Source organism: Petromyzon marinus (genome assembly GCF_048934315.1).
Source record: "Petromyzon marinus isolate PM22_M1 ecotype Great Lakes invasive population chromosome 68 unlocalized genomic scaffold, UKy_Petmar_22M1.pri1.0 chr68_unloc.1, whole genome shotgun sequence".
NCBI classification, from domain to species: domain Eukaryota; kingdom Metazoa; phylum Chordata; class Hyperoartia; order Petromyzontiformes; family Petromyzontidae; genus Petromyzon; species Petromyzon marinus.
This window is the reverse complement of record NW_027422597.1, coordinates 2923222-2943200: the sequence shown is the minus strand read 5'-3', so window position 1 is coordinate 2943200 and position 19979 is coordinate 2923222.

Here is a 19979-nt window from a genome sequence, read left to right as displayed (position 1 = left end):
GTGTAGTACTGTACACTATATATACACTTCTGTGTGTGTAGTACTGTACACTATATATACACTTCTGTGTGTGTAGTACTGTACACTATATATACACTCCTGTGTGTCTCTGTGTAGTACTGTACACTATATATACACTTCTGTGTGTCTCTGTGTAGTACTGTACACTATATATACACTTCTGTGTGTCTCTGTGTAGTGTGGGGGCTACCGTCCCCCGCCATCACTGAATTGTCGGGCCCGCTGCTCACCGACTCCCCCGTTCCACTCACACCGCTACCCCCCGGCTGCTCCGTCAGGTCCAGACTAACGACCCCTAACGTCTCGCCCCCCCTTGCTACCCCGATCCCCCCCCCCTTTTTATCCTACCTACAACAAAGGAATATTTGCTCTTTCCGACCCTTGGGCTCCCGTCCAATCAGGGGCTCGAATTCTCCCGCCCTTTCGATGTCCGGATCCCAGCTCAGATGACGTCGCCGCAGTGATCTCACCGACGTCCGCTCTCTGTTCTCCCGCTACCAGTCCACTGACCCGTGCATGTGTGAGGCTCCACTCGCGGTGGTTCGATGGCCCTTGCCGCGACCATGCAACTTTAATATCAGGTCGCTGATATTATATATACACTCCTGTGTGTCTCTGTGTAGTACTGTACACTATATATACACTTCTGTGTGTCTCTGTGTAGTACTGTACACTATATATACACTTATGTGTGTCTCTGTGTAGTACTGTACACTATATATACACTTCTGTGTGTCTCTGTGTAGTACTGTACACTATATATACACTTCTGTGTGTCTCTGTGTAGTGTGGGGGCTACCGTCCCCCGCCATCACTGAATTGTCGGGCCCGCTGCTCACCGACTCCCCCGTTCCACTCACACCGCTACCCCCCGGCTGCTCCGTCAGGTCCAGACTAACGACCCCTAACGTCTCGCCCCCCCTTGCTACCCCGATCCCCCCCCCCTTTTTATCCTACCTACAACAAAGGAATATTTGCTCTTTCCGACCCTTGGGCTCCCGTCCAATCAGGGGCTCGAATTCTCCCGCCCTTTCGATGTCCGGATCCCAGCTCAGATGACGTCGCCGCAGTGATCTCACCGACGTCCGCTCTCTGTTCTCCCGCTACCAGTCCACTGACCCGTGCATGTGTGAGGCTCCACTCGCGGTGGTTCGATGGCCCTTGCCGCGACCATGCAACTTTAATATCAGGTCGCTGATATTATATATACACTCCTGTGTGTCTCTGTGTAGTACTGTACACTATATATACACTTCTGTGTGTCTCTGTGTAGTACTGTACACTATATATACACTTATGTGTGTCTCTGTGTAGTACTGTACACTATATATACACTTCTGTGTGTCTCTGTGTAGTACTGTACACTATATATACACTTCTGTGTGTCTCTGTGTAGTGTGGGGGCTACCGTCCCCCGCCATCACTGAATTGTCGGGCCCGCTGCTCACCGACTCCCCCGTTCCACTCACACCGCTACCCCCCGGCTGCTCCGTCAGGTCCAGACTAACGACCCCTAACGTCTCGCCCCCCCTTGCTACCCCGATCCCCCCCCCCTTTTTATCCTACCTACAACAAAGGAATATTTGCTCTTTCCGACCCTTGGGCTCCCGTCCAATCAGGGGCTCGAATTCTCCCGCCCTTTCGATGTCCGGATCCCAGCTCAGATGACGTCGCCGCAGTGATCTCACCGACGTCCGCTCTCTGTTCTCCCGCTACCAGTCCACTGACCCGTGTGTGTGAGGCTCCACTCGCGGTGGTTCGATGGCCCTTGCCGCGACCATGCAACTTTAATATCAGGTCGCTGATATTATATATACACTCCTGTGTGTCTCTGTGTAGTACTGTACACTATATATACACTTCTGTGTGTCTCTGTGTAGTACTGTACACTATATATACACTTATGTGTGTCTCTGTGTAGTACTGTACACTATATATACACTTCTGTGTGTCTCTGTGTAGTACTGTACACTATATATACACTTCTGTGTGTCTCTGTGTAGTGTGGGGGCTACCGTCCCCCGCCATCACTGAATTGTCGGGCCCGCTGCTCACCGACTCCCCCGTTCCACTCACACCGCTACCCCCCGGCTGCTCCGTCAGGTCCAGACTAACGACCCCTAACGTCTCGCCCCCCCTTGCTACCCCGATCCCCCCCCCCTTTTTATCCTACCTACAACAAAGGAATATTTGCTCTTTCCGACCCTTGGGCTCCCGTCCAATCAGGGGCTCGAATTCTCCCGCCCTTTCGATGTCCGGATCCCAGCTCAGATGACGTCGCCGCAGTGATCTCACCGACGTCCGCTCTCTGTTCTCCCGCTACCAGTCCACTGACCCGTGCATGTGTGAGGCTCCACTCGCGGTGGTTCGATGGCCCTTGCCGCGACCATGCAACTTTAATATCAGGTCGCTGATATTATATATACACTCCTGTGTGTCTCTGTGTAGTACTGTACACTATATATACACTTCTGTGTGTCTCTGTGTAGTACTGTACACTATATATACACTTATGTGTGTCTCTGTGTAGTACTGTACACTATATATACACTTCTGTGTGTCTCTGTGTAGTACTGTACACTATATATACACTTCTGTGTGTCTCTGTGTAGTGTGGGGGCTACCGTCCCCCGCCATCACTGAATTGTCGGGCCCGCTGCTCACCGACTCCCCCGTTCCACTCACACCGCTACCCCCCGGCTGCTCCGTCAGGTCCAGACTAACGACCCCTAACGTCTCGCCCCCCCTTGCTACCCCGATCCCCCCCCCCTTTTTATCCTACCTACAACAAAGGAATATTTGCTCTTTCCGACCCTTGGGCTCCCGTCCAATCAGGGGCTCGAATTCTCCCGCCCTTTCGATGTCCGGATCCCAGCTCAGATGACGTCGCCGCAGTGATCTCACCGACGTCCGCTCTCTGTTCTCCCGCTACCAGTCCACTGACCCGTGCATGTGTGAGGCTCCACTCGCGGTGGTTCGATGGCCCTTGCCGCGACCATGCAACTTTAATATCAGGTCGCTGATATTATATATACACTCCTGTGTGTCTCTGTGTAGTACTGTACACTATATATACACTTCTGTGTGTCTCTGTGTAGTACTGTACACTATATATACACTTATGTGTGTCTCTGTGTAGTACTGTACACTATATATACACTTCTGTGTGTCTCTGTGTAGTACTGTACACTATATATACACTTCTGTGTGTCTCTGTGTAGTGTGGGGGCTACCGTCCCCCGCCATCACTGAATTGTCGGGCCCGCTGCTCACCGACTCCCCCGTTCCACTCACACCGCTACCCCCCGGCTGCTCCGTCAGGTCCAGACTAACGACCCCTAACGTCTCGCCCCCCCTTGCTACCCCGATCCCCCCCCCCTTTTTATCCTACCTACAACAAAGGAATATTTGCTCTTTCCGACCCTTGGGCTCCCGTCCAATCAGGGGCTCGAATTCTCCCGCCCTTTCGATGTCCGGATCCCAGCTCAGATGACGTCGCCGCAGTGATCTCACCGACGTCCGCTCTCTGTTCTCCCGCTACCAGTCCACTGACCCGTGCATGTGTGAGGCTCCACTCGCGGTGGTTCGATGGCCCTTGCCGCGACCATGCAACTTTAATATCAGGTCGCTGATATTATATATACACTCCTGTGTGTCTCTGTGTAGTACTGTACACTATATATACACTTCTGTGTGTCTCTGTGTAGTACTGTACACTATATATACACTTATGTGTGTCTCTGTGTAGTACTGTACACTATATATACACTTCTGTGTGTCTCTGTGTAGTACTGTACACTATATATACACTTCTGTGTGTCTCTGTGTAGTGTGGGGGCTACCGTCCCCCGCCATCACTGAATTGTCGGGCCCGCTGCTCACCGACTCCCCCGTTCCACTCACACCGCTACCCCCCGGCTGCTCCGTCAGGTCCAGACTAACGACCCCTAACGTCTCGCCCCCCCTTGCTACCCCGATCCCCCCCCCCTTTTTATCCTACCTACAACAAAGGAATATTTGCTCTTTCCGACCCTTGGGCTCCCGTCCAATCAGGGGCTCGAATTCTCCCGCCCTTTCGATGTCCGGATCCCAGCTCAGATGACGTCGCCGCAGTGATCTCACCGACGTCCGCTCTCTGTTCTCCCGCTACCAGTCCACTGACCCGTGCATGTGTGAGGCTCCACTCGCGGTGGTTCGATGGCCCTTGCCGCGACCATGCAACTTTAATATCAGGTCGCTGATATTATATATACACTCCTGTGTGTCTCTGTGTAGTACTGTACACTATATATACACTTCTGTGTGTCTCTGTGTAGTACTGTACACTATATATACACTTCTGTGTGTCTCTGTGTAGTACTGTACACTATATATACACTTCTGTGTGTCTCTGTGTAGTACTGTACACTATATATACACTTCTGTGTGTCTCTGTGTAGTGTGGGGGCTACCGTCCCCCGCCATCACTGAATTGTCGGGGCCGCTGCTCACCGACTCCCCCGTTCCACTCACACCGCTACCCCCCGGCTGCTCCGTCAGGTCCAGACTAACGACCCCTAACGTCTCGCCCCCCCTTGCTACCCCGATCCCCCCCCCCCCTTTTTATCCTACCTACAACAAAGGAATATTTGTTCTTTCCGACCCTTGGGCTCCCGTCCAATCAGGGGCTCGGATTCTCCCGCCCTTTCGATGTCCGGATCCCAGCTCAGATGACGTCGCCGCAGTGATCTCACCGACGTCCGCTCTCTGTTCTCCCGCTACCAGTCCACTGACTCGTGCATGTGTGAGGCTCCACTCGCGGTGGTTCGATGGCCCTTGCCGCGACCATGCAACTTTAATATCAGGTCGCTGATATTATTTATACACTCCTGTGTGTCTCTGTGTAGTACTGTACACTATATATACACTCCTGTGTGTGTAGTACTGTACACTATATATACACTTCTGTGTGTGTAGTACTGTACACTATATATATACACTTCTGTGTGTGTAGTACTGTACACTATATATACACTCCTGTGTGTGTAGTACTGTACACTATATATACACTTCTGTGTGTGTAGTACTGTACACTATATATACACTTCTGTGTGTGTAGTACTGTACACTATATATACACTCCTGTGTGTCTCTGTGTAGTACTGTACACTATATATACACTTCTGTGTGTCTCTGTGTAGTACTGTACACTATATATACACTTCTGTGTGTCTCTGTGTAGTGTGGGGGCTACCGTCCCCCGCCATCACTGAATTGTCGGGCCCGCTGCTCACCGACTCCCCCGTTCCACTCACACCGCTACCCCCCGGCTGCTCCGTCAGGTCCAGACTAACGACCCCTAACGTCTCGCCCCCCCTTGCTACCCCGATCCCCCCCCCCTTTTTATCCTACCTACAACAAAGGAATATTTGCTCTTTCCGACCCTTGGGCTCCCGTCCAATCAGGGGCTCGAATTCTCCCGCCCTTTCGATGTCCGGATCCCAGCTCAGATGACGTCGCCGCAGTGATCTCACCGACGTCCGCTCTCTGTTCTCCCGCTACCAGTCCACTGACCCGTGCATGTGTGAGGCTCCACTCGCGGTGGTTCGATGGCCCTTGCCGCGACCATGCAACTTTAATATCAGGTCGCTGATATTATATATACACTCCTGTGTGTCTCTGTGTAGTACTGTACACTATATATACACTTCTGTGTGTCTCTGTGTAGTACTGTACACTATATATACACTTATGTGTGTCTCTGTGTAGTACTGTACACTATATATACACTTCTGTGTGTCTCTGTGTAGTACTGTACACTATATATACACTTCTGTGTGTCTCTGTGTAGTGTGGGGGCTACCGTCCCCCGCCATCACTGAATTGTCGGGCCCGCTGCTCACCGACTCCCCCGTTCCACTCACACCGCTACCCCCCGGCTGCTCCGTCAGGTCCAGACTAACGACCCCTAACGTCTCGCCCCCCCTTGCTACCCCGATCCCCCCCCCCTTTTTATCCTACCTACAACAAAGGAATATTTGCTCTTTCCGACCCTTGGGCTCCCGTCCAATCAGGGGCTCGAATTCTCCCGCCCTTTCGATGTCCGGATCCCAGCTCAGATGACGTCGCCGCAGTGATCTCACCGACGTCCGCTCTCTGTTCTCCCGCTACCAGTCCACTGACCCGTGCATGTGTGAGGCTCCACTCGCGGTGGTTCGATGGCCCTTGCCGCGACCATGCAACTTTAATATCAGGTCGCTGATATTATATATACACTCCTGTGTGTCTCTGTGTAGTACTGTACACTATATATACACTTCTGTGTGTCTCTGTGTAGTACTGTACACTATATATACACTTATGTGTGTCTCTGTGTAGTACTGTACACTATATATACACTTCTGTGTGTCTCTGTGTAGTACTGTACACTATATATACACTTCTGTGTGTCTCTGTGTAGTGTGGGGGCTACCGTCCCCCGCCATCACTGAATTGTCGGGCCCGCTGCTCACCGACTCCCCCGTTCCACTCACACCGCTACCCCCCGGCTGCTCCGTCAGGTCCAGACTAACGACCCCTAACGTCTCGCCCCCCCTTGCTACCCCGATCCCCCCCCCCTTTTTATCCTACCTACAACAAAGGAATATTTGCTCTTTCCGACCCTTGGGCTCCCGTCCAATCAGGGGCTCGAATTCTCCCGCCCTTTCGATGTCCGGATCCCAGCTCAGATGACGTCGCCGCAGTGATCTCACCGACGTCCGCTCTCTGTTCTCCCGCTACCAGTCCACTGACCCGTGCATGTGTGAGGCTCCACTCGCGGTGGTTCGATGGCCCTTGCCGCGACCATGCAACTTTAATATCAGGTCGCTGATATTATATATACACTCCTGTGTGTCTCTGTGTAGTACTGTACACTATATATACACTTCTGTGTGTCTCTGTGTAGTACTGTACACTATATATACACTTCTGTGTGTGTAGTACTGTACACTATATATACACTCCTGTGTGTCTCTGTGTAGTACTGTACACTATATATACACTTCTGTGTGTGTAGTACTGTACACTATATATACACTCCTGTGTGTCTCTGTGTAGTACTGTACACTATATATACACTTCTGTGTGTCTCTGTGTAGTACTGTACACTATATATACACTTCTGTGTGTCTCTGTGTAGTGTGGGGGCTACCGTCCCCCGCCATCACTGAATTGTCGGGGCCGCTGCTCACCGACTCCCCCGTTCCACTCACACCGCTACCCCCCGGCTGCTCCGTCAGGTCCAGACTAACGACCCCTAACGTCTCGCCCCCCCTTGCTACCCCGATCCCCCCCCCCCCCTTTTTATCCTACCTACAACAAAGGAATATTTGCTCTTTCCGACCCTTGGGCTCCCGTCCAATCAGGGGCTCGAATTCTCCCGCCCTTTCGATGTCCGGATCCCAGCTCAGATGACGTCGCCGCAGTGATCTCACCGACGTCCGCTCTCTGTTCTCCCGCTACCAGTCCACTGACCCGTGCATGTGTGAGGCTCCACTCGCGGTGGTTCGATGGCCCTTGCCGCGACCATGCAACTTTAATATCAGGTCGCTGATATTATATATACACTCCTGTGTGTCTCTGTGTAGTACTGTACACTATATATACACTTCTGTGTGTGTAGTACTGTACACTATATATACACTTCTGTGTGTCTCTGTGTAGTACTGTACACTATATATACACTTCTGTGTGTCTCTGTGTAGTACTGTACACTATATATACACTTCTGTGTGTCTCTGTGTAGTGTGGGGGCTACCGTCCCCCGCCATCACTGAATTGTCGGGGCCGCTGCTCACCGACTCCCCCGTTCCACTCACACCGCTACCCCCCGGCTGCTCCGTCAGGTCCAGACTAACGACCCCTAACGTCTCGCCCCCCCTTGCTACCCCGATCCCCCCCCCCCTTTTTATCCTACCTACAACAAAGGAATATTTGTTCTTTCCGACCCTTGGGCTCCCGTCCAATCAGGGGCTCGGATTCTCCCGCCCTTTCGATGTCCGGATCCCAGCTCAGATGACGTCGCCGCAGTGATCTCACCGACGTCCGCTCTCTGTTCTCCCGCTACCAGTCCACTGACTCGTGCATGTGTGAGGCTCCACTCGCGGTGGTTCGATGGCCCTTGCCGCGACCATGCAACTTTAATATCAGGTCGCTGATATTATTTATACACTCCTGTGTGTCTCTGTGTAGTACTGTACACTATATATATACACTCCTGTGTGTGTAGTACTGTACACTACATATACACTTCTGTGTGTGTAGTACTGTACACTATATATACACTTCTGTGTGTGTAGTACTGTACACTATATATACACTTCTGTGTGTGTAGTACTGTACACTATATATACACTTCTGTGTGTCTCTGTGTAGTACTGTACACTATATATACACTTCTGTGTGTCTCTGTGTAGTACTGTACACTATATATACACTTCTGTGTGTCTCTGTGTAGTACTGTACACTATATATACACTTCTGTGTGTCTCTGTGTAGTGTGGGGGCTACCGTCCCCCGCCATCACTGAATTGTCGGGGCCGCTGCTCACCGACTCCCCCGTTCCACTCACACCGCTACCCCCCGGCTGCTCCGTCAGGTCCAGACTAACGACCCCTAACGTCTCGCCCCCCCTTGCTACCCCGATCCCCCCCCCCCCCTTTTTATCCTACCTACAACAAAGGAATATTTGTTCTTTCCGACCCTTGGGCTCCCGTCCAATCAGGGGCTCGGATTCTCCCGCCCTTTCGATGTCCGGATCCCAGCTCAGATGACGTCGCCGCAGTGATCTCACCGACGTCCGCTCTCTGTTCTCCCGCTACCAGTCCACTGACTCGTGCATGTGTGAGGCTCCACTCGCGGTGGTTCGATGGCCCTTGCCGCGACCATGCAACTTTAATATCAGGTCGCTGATATTATTTATACACTCCTGTGTGTCTCTGTGTAGTACTGTACACTATATATACACTCCTGTGTGTGTAGTACTGTACACTATATATACACTTCTGTGTGTGTAGTACTGTACACTATATATATACACTTCTGTGTGTGTAGTACTGTACACTATATATACACTCCTGTGTGTGTAGTACTGTACACTATATATACACTTCTGTGTGTGTAGTACTGTACACTATATATACACTTCTGTGTGTGTAGTACTGTACACTATATATACACTCCTGTGTGTCTCTGTGTAGTACTGTACACTATATATACACTTCTGTGTGTCTCTGTGTAGTACTGTACACTATATATACACTTCTGTGTGTCTCTGTGTAGTGTGGGGGCTACCGTCCCCCGCCATCACTGAATTGTCGGGCCCGCTGCTCACCGACTCCCCCGTTCCACTCACACCGCTACCCCCCGGCTGCTCCGTCAGGTCCAGACTAACGACCCCTAACGTCTCGCCCCCCCTTGCTACCCCGATCCCCCCCCCCTTTTTATCCTACCTACAACAAAGGAATATTTGCTCTTTCCGACCCTTGGGCTCCCGTCCAATCAGGGGCTCGAATTCTCCCGCCCTTTCGATGTCCGGATCCCAGCTCAGATGACGTCGCCGCAGTGATCTCACCGACGTCCGCTCTCTGTTCTCCCGCTACCAGTCCACTGACCCGTGCATGTGTGAGGCTCCACTCGCGGTGGTTCGATGGCCCTTGCCGCGACCATGCAACTTTAATATCAGGTCGCTGATATTATATATACACTCCTGTGTGTCTCTGTGTAGTACTGTACACTATATATACACTTCTGTGTGTGTAGTACTGTACACTATATATACACTTCTGTGTGTCTCTGTGTAGTACTGTACACTATATATACACTTCTGTGTGTCTCTGTGTAGTACTGTACACTATATATACACTTCTGTGTGTCTCTGTGTAGTGTGGGGGCTACCGTCCCCCGCCATCACTGAATTGTCGGGCCCGCTGCTCACCGACTCCCCCGTTCCACTCACACCGCTACCCCCCGGCTGCTCCGTCAGGTCCAGACTAACGACCCCTAACGTCTCGCCCCCCCTTGCTACCCCGATCCCCCCCCCCTTTTTATCCTACCTACAACAAAGGAATATTTGCTCTTTCCGACCCTTGGGCTCCCGTCCAATCAGGGGCTCGAATTCTCCCGCCCTTTCGATGTCCGGATCCCAGCTCAGATGACGTCGCCGCAGTGATCTCACCGACGTCCGCTCTCTGTTCTCCCGCTACCAGTCCACTGACCCGTGCATGTGTGAGGCTCCACTCGCGGTGGTTCGATGGCCCTTGCCGCGACCATGCAACTTTAATATCAGGTCGCTGATATTATATATACACTCCTGTGTGTCTCTGTGTAGTACTGTACACTATATATACACTTCTGTGTGTGTAGTACTGTACACTATATATACACTTCTGTGTGTCTCTGTGTAGTACTGTACACTATATATACACTTCTGTGTGTCTCTGTGTAGTACTGTACACTATATATACACTTCTGTGTGTCTCTGTGTAGTGTGGGGGCTACCGTCCCCCGCCATCACTGAATTGTCGGGGCCGCTGCTCACCGACTCCCCCGTTCCACTCACACCGCTACCCCCCGGCTGCTCCGTCAGGTCCAGACTAACGACCCCTAACGTCTCGCCCCCCCTTGCTACCCCGATCCCCCCCCCCCTTTTTATCCTACCTACAACAAAGGAATATTTGTTCTTTCCGACCCTTGGGCTCCCGTCCAATCAGGGGCTCGGATTCTCCCGCCCTTTCGATGTCCGGATCCCAGCTCAGATGACGTCGCCGCAGTGATCTCACCGACGTCCGCTCTCTGTTCTCCCGCTACCAGTCCACTGACTCGTGCATGTGTGAGGCTCCACTCGCGGTGGTTCGATGGCCCTTGCCGCGACCATGCAACTTTAATATCAGGTCGCTGATATTATTTATACACTCCTGTGTGTCTCTGTGTAGTACTGTACACTATATATATACACTCCTGTGTGTGTAGTACTGTACACTACATATACACTTCTGTGTGTGTAGTACTGTACACTATATATACACTTCTGTGTGTGTAGTACTGTACACTATATATACACTCCTGTGTGTGTAGTACTGTACACTATATATACACTTCTGTGTGTCTCTGTGTAGTACTGTACACTATATATACACTTCTGTGTGTCTCTGTGTAGTGTGGGGGCTACCGTCCCCCGCCATCACTGAATTGTCGGGCCCGCTGCTCACCGACTCCCCCGTTCCACTCACACCGCTACCCCCCGGCTGCTCCGTCAGGTCCAGACTAACGACCCCTAACGTCTCGCCCCCCCTTGCTACCCCGATCCCCCCCCCCTTTTTATCCTACCTACAACAAAGGAATATTTGCTCTTTCCGACCCTTGGGCTCCCGTCCAATCAGGGGCTCGAATTCTCCCGCCCTTTCGATGTCCGGATCCCAGCTCAGATGACGTCGCCGCAGTGATCTCACCGACGTCCGCTCTCTGTTCTCCCGCTACCAGTCCACTGACCCGTGCATGTGTGAGGCTCCACTCGCGGTGGTTCGATGGCCCTTGCCGCGACCATGCAACTTTAATATCAGGTCGCTGATATTATATATACACTCCTGTGTGTCTCTGTGTAGTACTGTACACTATATATACACTTCTGTGTGTCTCTGTGTAGTACTGTACACTATATATACACTTATGTGTGTCTCTGTGTAGTACTGTACACTATATATACACTTCTGTGTGTCTCTGTGTAGTACTGTACACTATATATACACTTCTGTGTGTCTCTGTGTAGTGTGGGGGCTACCGTCCCCCGCCATCACTGAATTGTCGGGCCCGCTGCTCACCGACTCCCCCGTTCCACTCACACCGCTACCCCCCGGCTGCTCCGTCAGGTCCAGACTAACGACCCCTAACGTCTCGCCCCCCCTTGCTACCCCGATCCCCCCCCCCTTTTTATCCTACCTACAACAAAGGAATATTTGCTCTTTCCGACCCTTGGGCTCCCGTCCAATCAGGGGCTCGAATTCTCCCGCCCTTTCGATGTCCGGATCCCAGCTCAGATGACGTCGCCGCAGTGATCTCACCGACGTCCGCTCTCTGTTCTCCCGCTACCAGTCCACTGACCCGTGCATGTGTGAGGCTCCACTCGCGGTGGTTCGATGGCCCTTGCCGCGACCATGCAACTTTAATATCAGGTCGCTGATATTATATATACACTCCTGTGTGTCTCTGTGTAGTACTGTACACTATATATACACTTCTGTGTGTCTCTGTGTAGTACTGTACACTATATATACACTTATGTGTGTCTCTGTGTAGTACTGTACACTATATATACACTTCTGTGTGTCTCTGTGTAGTACTGTACACTATATATACACTTCTGTGTGTCTCTGTGTAGTGTGGGGGCTACCGTCCCCCGCCATCACTGAATTGTCGGGCCCGCTGCTCACCGACTCCCCCGTTCCACTCACACCGCTACCCCCCGGCTGCTCCGTCAGGTCCAGACTAACGACCCCTAACGTCTCGCCCCCCCTTGCTACCCCGATCCCCCCCCCCTTTTTATCCTACCTACAACAAAGGAATATTTGCTCTTTCCGACCCTTGGGCTCCCGTCCAATCAGGGGCTCGAATTCTCCCGCCCTTTCGATGTCCGGATCCCAGCTCAGATGACGTCGCCGCAGTGATCTCACCGACGTCCGCTCTCTGTTCTCCCGCTACCAGTCCACTGACCCGTGTGTGTGAGGCTCCACTCGCGGTGGTTCGATGGCCCTTGCCGCGACCATGCAACTTTAATATCAGGTCGCTGATATTATATATACACTCCTGTGTGTCTCTGTGTAGTACTGTACACTATATATACACTTCTGTGTGTCTCTGTGTAGTACTGTACACTATATATACACTTATGTGTGTCTCTGTGTAGTACTGTACACTATATATACACTTCTGTGTGTCTCTGTGTAGTACTGTACACTATATATACACTTCTGTGTGTCTCTGTGTAGTGTGGGGGCTACCGTCCCCCGCCATCACTGAATTGTCGGGCCCGCTGCTCACCGACTCCCCCGTTCCACTCACACCGCTACCCCCCGGCTGCTCCGTCAGGTCCAGACTAACGACCCCTAACGTCTCGCCCCCCCTTGCTACCCCGATCCCCCCCCCCTTTTTATCCTACCTACAACAAAGGAATATTTGCTCTTTCCGACCCTTGGGCTCCCGTCCAATCAGGGGCTCGAATTCTCCCGCCCTTTCGATGTCCGGATCCCAGCTCAGATGACGTCGCCGCAGTGATCTCACCGACGTCCGCTCTCTGTTCTCCCGCTACCAGTCCACTGACCCGTGCATGTGTGAGGCTCCACTCGCGGTGGTTCGATGGCCCTTGCCGCGACCATGCAACTTTAATATCAGGTCGCTGATATTATATATACACTCCTGTGTGTCTCTGTGTAGTACTGTACACTATATATACACTTCTGTGTGTCTCTGTGTAGTACTGTACACTATATATACACTTATGTGTGTCTCTGTGTAGTACTGTACACTATATATACACTTCTGTGTGTCTCTGTGTAGTACTGTACACTATATATACACTTCTGTGTGTCTCTGTGTAGTGTGGGGGCTACCGTCCCCCGCCATCACTGAATTGTCGGGCCCGCTGCTCACCGACTCCCCCGTTCCACTCACACCGCTACCCCCCGGCTGCTCCGTCAGGTCCAGACTAACGACCCCTAACGTCTCGCCCCCCCTTGCTACCCCGATCCCCCCCCCCTTTTTATCCTACCTACAACAAAGGAATATTTGCTCTTTCCGACCCTTGGGCTCCCGTCCAATCAGGGGCTCGAATTCTCCCGCCCTTTCGATGTCCGGATCCCAGCTCAGATGACGTCGCCGCAGTGATCTCACCGACGTCCGCTCTCTGTTCTCCCGCTACCAGTCCACTGACCCGTGCATGTGTGAGGCTCCACTCGCGGTGGTTCGATGGCCCTTGCCGCGACCATGCAACTTTAATATCAGGTCGCTGATATTATATATACACTCCTGTGTGTCTCTGTGTAGTACTGTACACTATATATACACTTCTGTGTGTCTCTGTGTAGTACTGTACACTATATATACACTTATGTGTGTCTCTGTGTAGTACTGTACACTATATATACACTTCTGTGTGTCTCTGTGTAGTACTGTACACTATATATACACTTCTGTGTGTCTCTGTGTAGTGTGGGGGCTACCGTCCCCCGCCATCACTGAATTGTCGGGCCCGCTGCTCACCGACTCCCCCGTTCCACTCACACCGCTACCCCCCGGCTGCTCCGTCAGGTCCAGACTAACGACCCCTAACGTCTCGCCCCCCCTTGCTACCCCGATCCCCCCCCCCTTTTTATCCTACCTACAACAAAGGAATATTTGCTCTTTCCGACCCTTGGGCTCCCGTCCAATCAGGGGCTCGAATTCTCCCGCCCTTTCGATGTCCGGATCCCAGCTCAGATGACGTCGCCGCAGTGATCTCACCGACGTCCGCTCTCTGTTCTCCCGCTACCAGTCCACTGACCCGTGCATGTGTGAGGCTCCACTCGCGGTGGTTCGATGGCCCTTGCCGCGACCATGCAACTTTAATATCAGGTCGCTGATATTATATATACACTCCTGTGTGTCTCTGTGTAGTACTGTACACTATATATACACTTCTGTGTGTCTCTGTGTAGTACTGTACACTATATATACACTTATGTGTGTCTCTGTGTAGTACTGTACACTATATATACACTTCTGTGTGTCTCTGTGTAGTACTGTACACTATATATACACTTCTGTGTGTCTCTGTGTAGTGTGGGGGCTACCGTCCCCCGCCATCACTGAATTGTCGGGCCCGCTGCTCACCGACTCCCCCGTTCCACTCACACCGCTACCCCCCGGCTGCTCCGTCAGGTCCAGACTAACGACCCCTAACGTCTCGCCCCCCCTTGCTACCCCGATCCCCCCCCCCTTTTTATCCTACCTACAACAAAGGAATATTTGCTCTTTCCGACCCTTGGGCTCCCGTCCAATCAGGGGCTCGAATTCTCCCGCCCTTTCGATGTCCGGATCCCAGCTCAGATGACGTCGCCGCAGTGATCTCACCGACGTCCGCTCTCTGTTCTCCCGCTACCAGTCCACTGACCCGTGTGTGTGAGGCTCCACTCGCGGTGGTTCGATGGCCCTTGCCGCGACCATGCAACTTTAATATCAGGTCGCTGATATTATATATACACTCCTGTGTGTCTCTGTGTAGTACTGTACACTATATATACACTTCTGTGTGTCTCTGTGTAGTACTGTACACTATATATACACTTATGTGTGTCTCTGTGTAGTACTGTACACTATATATACACTTCTGTGTGTCTCTGTGTAGTACTGTACACTATATATACACTTCTGTGTGTCTCTGTGTAGTGTGGGGGCTACCGTCCCCCGCCATCACTGAATTGTCGGGCCCGCTGCTCACCGACTCCCCCGTTCCACTCACACCGCTACCCCCCGGCTGCTCCGTCAGGTCCAGACTAACGACCCCTAACGTCTCGCCCCCCCTTGCTACCCCGATCCCCCCCCCCTTTTTATCCTACCTACAACAAAGGAATATTTGCTCTTTCCGACCCTTGGGCTCCCGTCCAATCAGGGGCTCGAATTCTCCCGCCCTTTCGATGTCCGGATCCCAGCTCAGATGACGTCGCCGCAGTGATCTCACCGACGTCCGCTCTCTGTTCTCCCGCTACCAGTCCACTGACCCGTGCATGTGTGAGGCTCCACTCGCGGTGGTTCGATGGCCCTTGCCGCGACCATGCAACTTTAATATCAGGTCGCTGATATTATATATACACTCCTGTGTGTCTCTGTGTAGTACTGTACACTATATATACACTTCTGTGTGTCTCTGTGTAGTACTGTACACTATATATACACTTATGTGTGTCTCTGTGTAGTACTGTACACTATATATACACTTCTGTGTGTCTCTGTGTAGTACTGTACACTATATATACACTTCTGTGTGTCTCTGTGTAGTGTGGGGGCTACCGTCCCCCGCCATCACTGAATTGTCGGGCCCGCTGCTCACCGACTCCCCCGTTCCACTCACACCGCTACCCCCCGGCTGCTCCGTCAGGTCCAGACTAACGACCCCTAACGTCTCGCCCCCCCTTGCTACCCCGATCCCCCCCCCCTTTTTATCCTACCTACAACAAAGGAATATTTGCTCTTTCCGACCCTTGGGCTCCCGTCCAATCAGGGGCTCGAATTCTCCCGCCCTTTCGATGTCCGGATCCCAGCTCAGATGACGTCGCCGCAGTGATCTCACCGACGTCCGCTCTCTGTTCTCCCGCTACCAGTCCACTGACCCGTGCATGTGTGAGGCTCCACTCGCGGTGGTTCGATGGCCCTTGCCGCGACCATGCAACTTTAATATCAGGTCGCTGATATTATATATACACTCCTGTGTGTCTCTGTGTAGTACTGTACACTATATATACACTTCTGTGTGTCTCTGTGTAGTACTGTACACTATATATACACTTATGTGTGTCTCTGTGTAGTACTGTACACTATATATACACTTCTGTGTGTCTCTGTGTAGTACTGTACACTATATATACACTTCTGTGTGTCTCTGTGTAGTGTGGGGGCTACCGTCCCCCGCCATCACTGAATTGTCGGGCCCGCTGCTCACCGACTCCCCCGTTCCACTCACACCGCTACCCCCCGGCTGCTCCGTCAGGTCCAGACTAACGACCCCTAACGTCTCGCCCCCCCTTGCTACCCCGATCCCCCCCCCCTTTTTATCCTACCTACAACAAAGGAATATTTGCTCTTTCCGACCCTTGGGCTCCCGTCCAATCAGGGGCTCGAATTCTCCCGCCCTTTCGATGTCCGGATCCCAGCTCAGATGACGTCGCCGCAGTGATCTCACCGACGTCCGCTCTCTGTTCTCCCGCTACCAGTCCACTGACCCGTGCATGTGTGAGGCTCCACTCGCGGTGGTTCGATGGCCCTTGCCGCGACCATGCAACTTTAATATCAGGTCGCTGATATTATATATACACTCCTGTGTGTCTCTGTGTAGTACTGTACACTATATATACACTTCTGTGTGTCTCTGTGTAGTACTGTACACTATATATACACTTCTGTGTGTCTCTGTGTAGTACTGTACACTATATATACACTTCTGTGTGTCTCTGTGTAGTACTGTACACTATATATACACTTCTGTGTGTCTCTGTGTAGTGTGGGGGCTACCGTCCCCCGCCATCACTGAATTGTCGGGGCCGCTGCTCACCGACTCCCCCGTTCCACTCACACCGCTACCCCCCGGCTGCTCCGTCAGGTCCAGACTAACGACCCCTAACGTCTCGCCCCCCCTTGCTACCCCGATCCCCCCCCCCCCTTTTTATCCTACCTACAACAAAGGAATATTTGTTCTTTCCGACCCTTGGGCTCCCGTCCAATCAGGGGCTCGGATTCTCCCGCCCTTTCGATGTCCGGATCCCAGCTCAGATGACGTCGCCGCAGTGATCTCACCGACGTCCGCTCTCTGTTCTCCCGCTACCAGTCCACTGACTCGTGCATGTGTGAGGCTCCACTCGCGGTGGTTCGATGGCCCTTGCCGCGACCATGCAACTTTAATATCAGGTCGCTGATATTATTTATACACTCCTGTGTGTCTCTGTGTAGTACTGTACACTATATATACACTCCTGTGTGTGTAGTACTGTACACTATATATACACTTCTGTGTGTGTAGTACTGTACACTATATATATACACTTCTGTGTGTGTAGTACTGTACACTATATATACACTCCTGTGTGTGTAGTACTGTACACTATATATACACTTCTGTGTGTGTAGTACTGTACACTATATATACACTTCTGTGTGTGTAGTACTGTACACTATATATACACTCCTGTGTGTCTCTGTGTAGTACTGTACACTATATATACACTTCTGTGTGTCTCTGTGTAGTACTGTACACTATATATACACTTCTGTGTGTCTCTGTGTAGTGTGGGGGCTACCGTCCCCCGCCATCACTGAATTGTCGGGCCCGCTGCTCACCGACTCCCCCGTTCCACTCACACCGCTACCCCCCGGCTGCTCCGTCAGGTCCAGACTAACGACCCCTAACGTCTCGCCCCCCCTTGCTACCCCGATCCCCCCCCCCTTTTTATCCTACCTACAACAAAGGAATATTTGCTCTTTCCGACCCTTGGGCTCCCGTCCAATCAGGGGCTCGAATTCTCCCGCCCTTTCGATGTCCGGATCCCAGCTCAGATGACGTCGCCGCAGTGATCTCACCGACGTCCGCTCTCTGTTCTCCCGCTACCAGTCCACTGACCCGTGCATGTGTGAGGCTCCACTCGCGGTGGTTCGATGGCCCTTGCCGCGACCATGCAACTTTAATATCAGGTCGCTGATATTATATATACACTCCTGTGTGTCTCTGTGTAGTACTGTACACTATATATACACTTCTGTGTGTCTCTGTGTAGTACTGTACACTATATATACACTTATGTGTGTCTCTGTGTAGTACTGTACACTATATATACACTTCTGTGTGTCTCTGTGTAGTACTGTACACTATATATACACTTCTGTGTGTCTCTGTGTAGTGTGGGGGCTACCGTCCCCCGCCATCACTGAATTGTCGGGCCCGCTGCTCACCGACTCCCCCGTTCCACTCACACCGCTACCCCCCGGCTGCTCCGTCAGGTCCAGACTAACGACCCCTAACGTCTCGCCCCCCCTTGCTACCCCGATCCCCCCCCCCTTTTTATCCTACCTACAACAAAGGAATATTTGCTCTTTCCGACCCTTGGGCTCCCGTCCAATCAGGGGCTCGAATTCTCCCGCCCTTTCGATGTCCGGATCCCAGCTCAGATGACGTCGCCGCAGTGATCTCACCGACGTCCGCTCTCTGTTCTCCCGCTACCAGTCCACTGACCCGTGCATGTGTGAGGCTCCACTCGCGGTGGTTCGATGGCCCTTGCCGCGACCATGCAACTTTAATATCAGGTCGCTGATATTATATATACACTCCTGTGTGTCTCTGTGTAGTACTGTACACTATATATACACTTCTGTGTGTCTCTGTGTAGTACTGTACACTATATATACACTTATGTGTGTCTCTGTGTAGTACTGTACACTATATATACACTTCTGTGTGTCTCTGTGTAGTACTGTACACTATATATACACTTCTGTGTGTCTCTGTGTAGTGTGGGGGCTACCGTCCCCCGCCATCACTGAATTGTCGGGCCCGCTGCTCACCGACTCCCCCGTTCCACTCACACCGCTACCCCCCGGCTGCTCCGTCAGGTCCAGACTAACGACCCCTAACGTCTCGCCCCCCCTTGCTACCCCGATCCCCCCCCCCTTTTTATCCTACCTACAACAAAGGAATATTTGCTCTTTCCGACCCTTGGGCTCCCGTCCAATCAGGGGCTCGAATTCTCCCGCCCTTTCGATGTCCGGATCCCAGCTCAGATGACGTCGCCGCAGTGATCTCACCGACGTCCGCTCTCTGTTCTCCCGCTACCAGTCCACTGACCCGTGCATGTGTGAGGCTCCACTCGCGGTGGTTCGATGGCCCTTGCCGCGACCATGCAACTTTAATATCAGGTCGCTGATATTATATATACACTCCTGTGTGTCTCTGTGTAGTACTGTACACTATATATACACTTCTGTGTGTCTCTGTGTAGTACTGTACACTATATATACACTTATGTGTGTCTCTGTGTAGTACTGTACACTATATATACACTTCTGTGTGTCTCTGTGTAGTACTGTACACTATATATACACTTCTGTGTGTCTCTGTGTAGTGTGGGGGCTACCGTCCCCCGCCATCACTGAATTGTCGGGCCCGCTGCTCACCGACTCCCCCGTTCCACTCACACCGCTACCCCCCG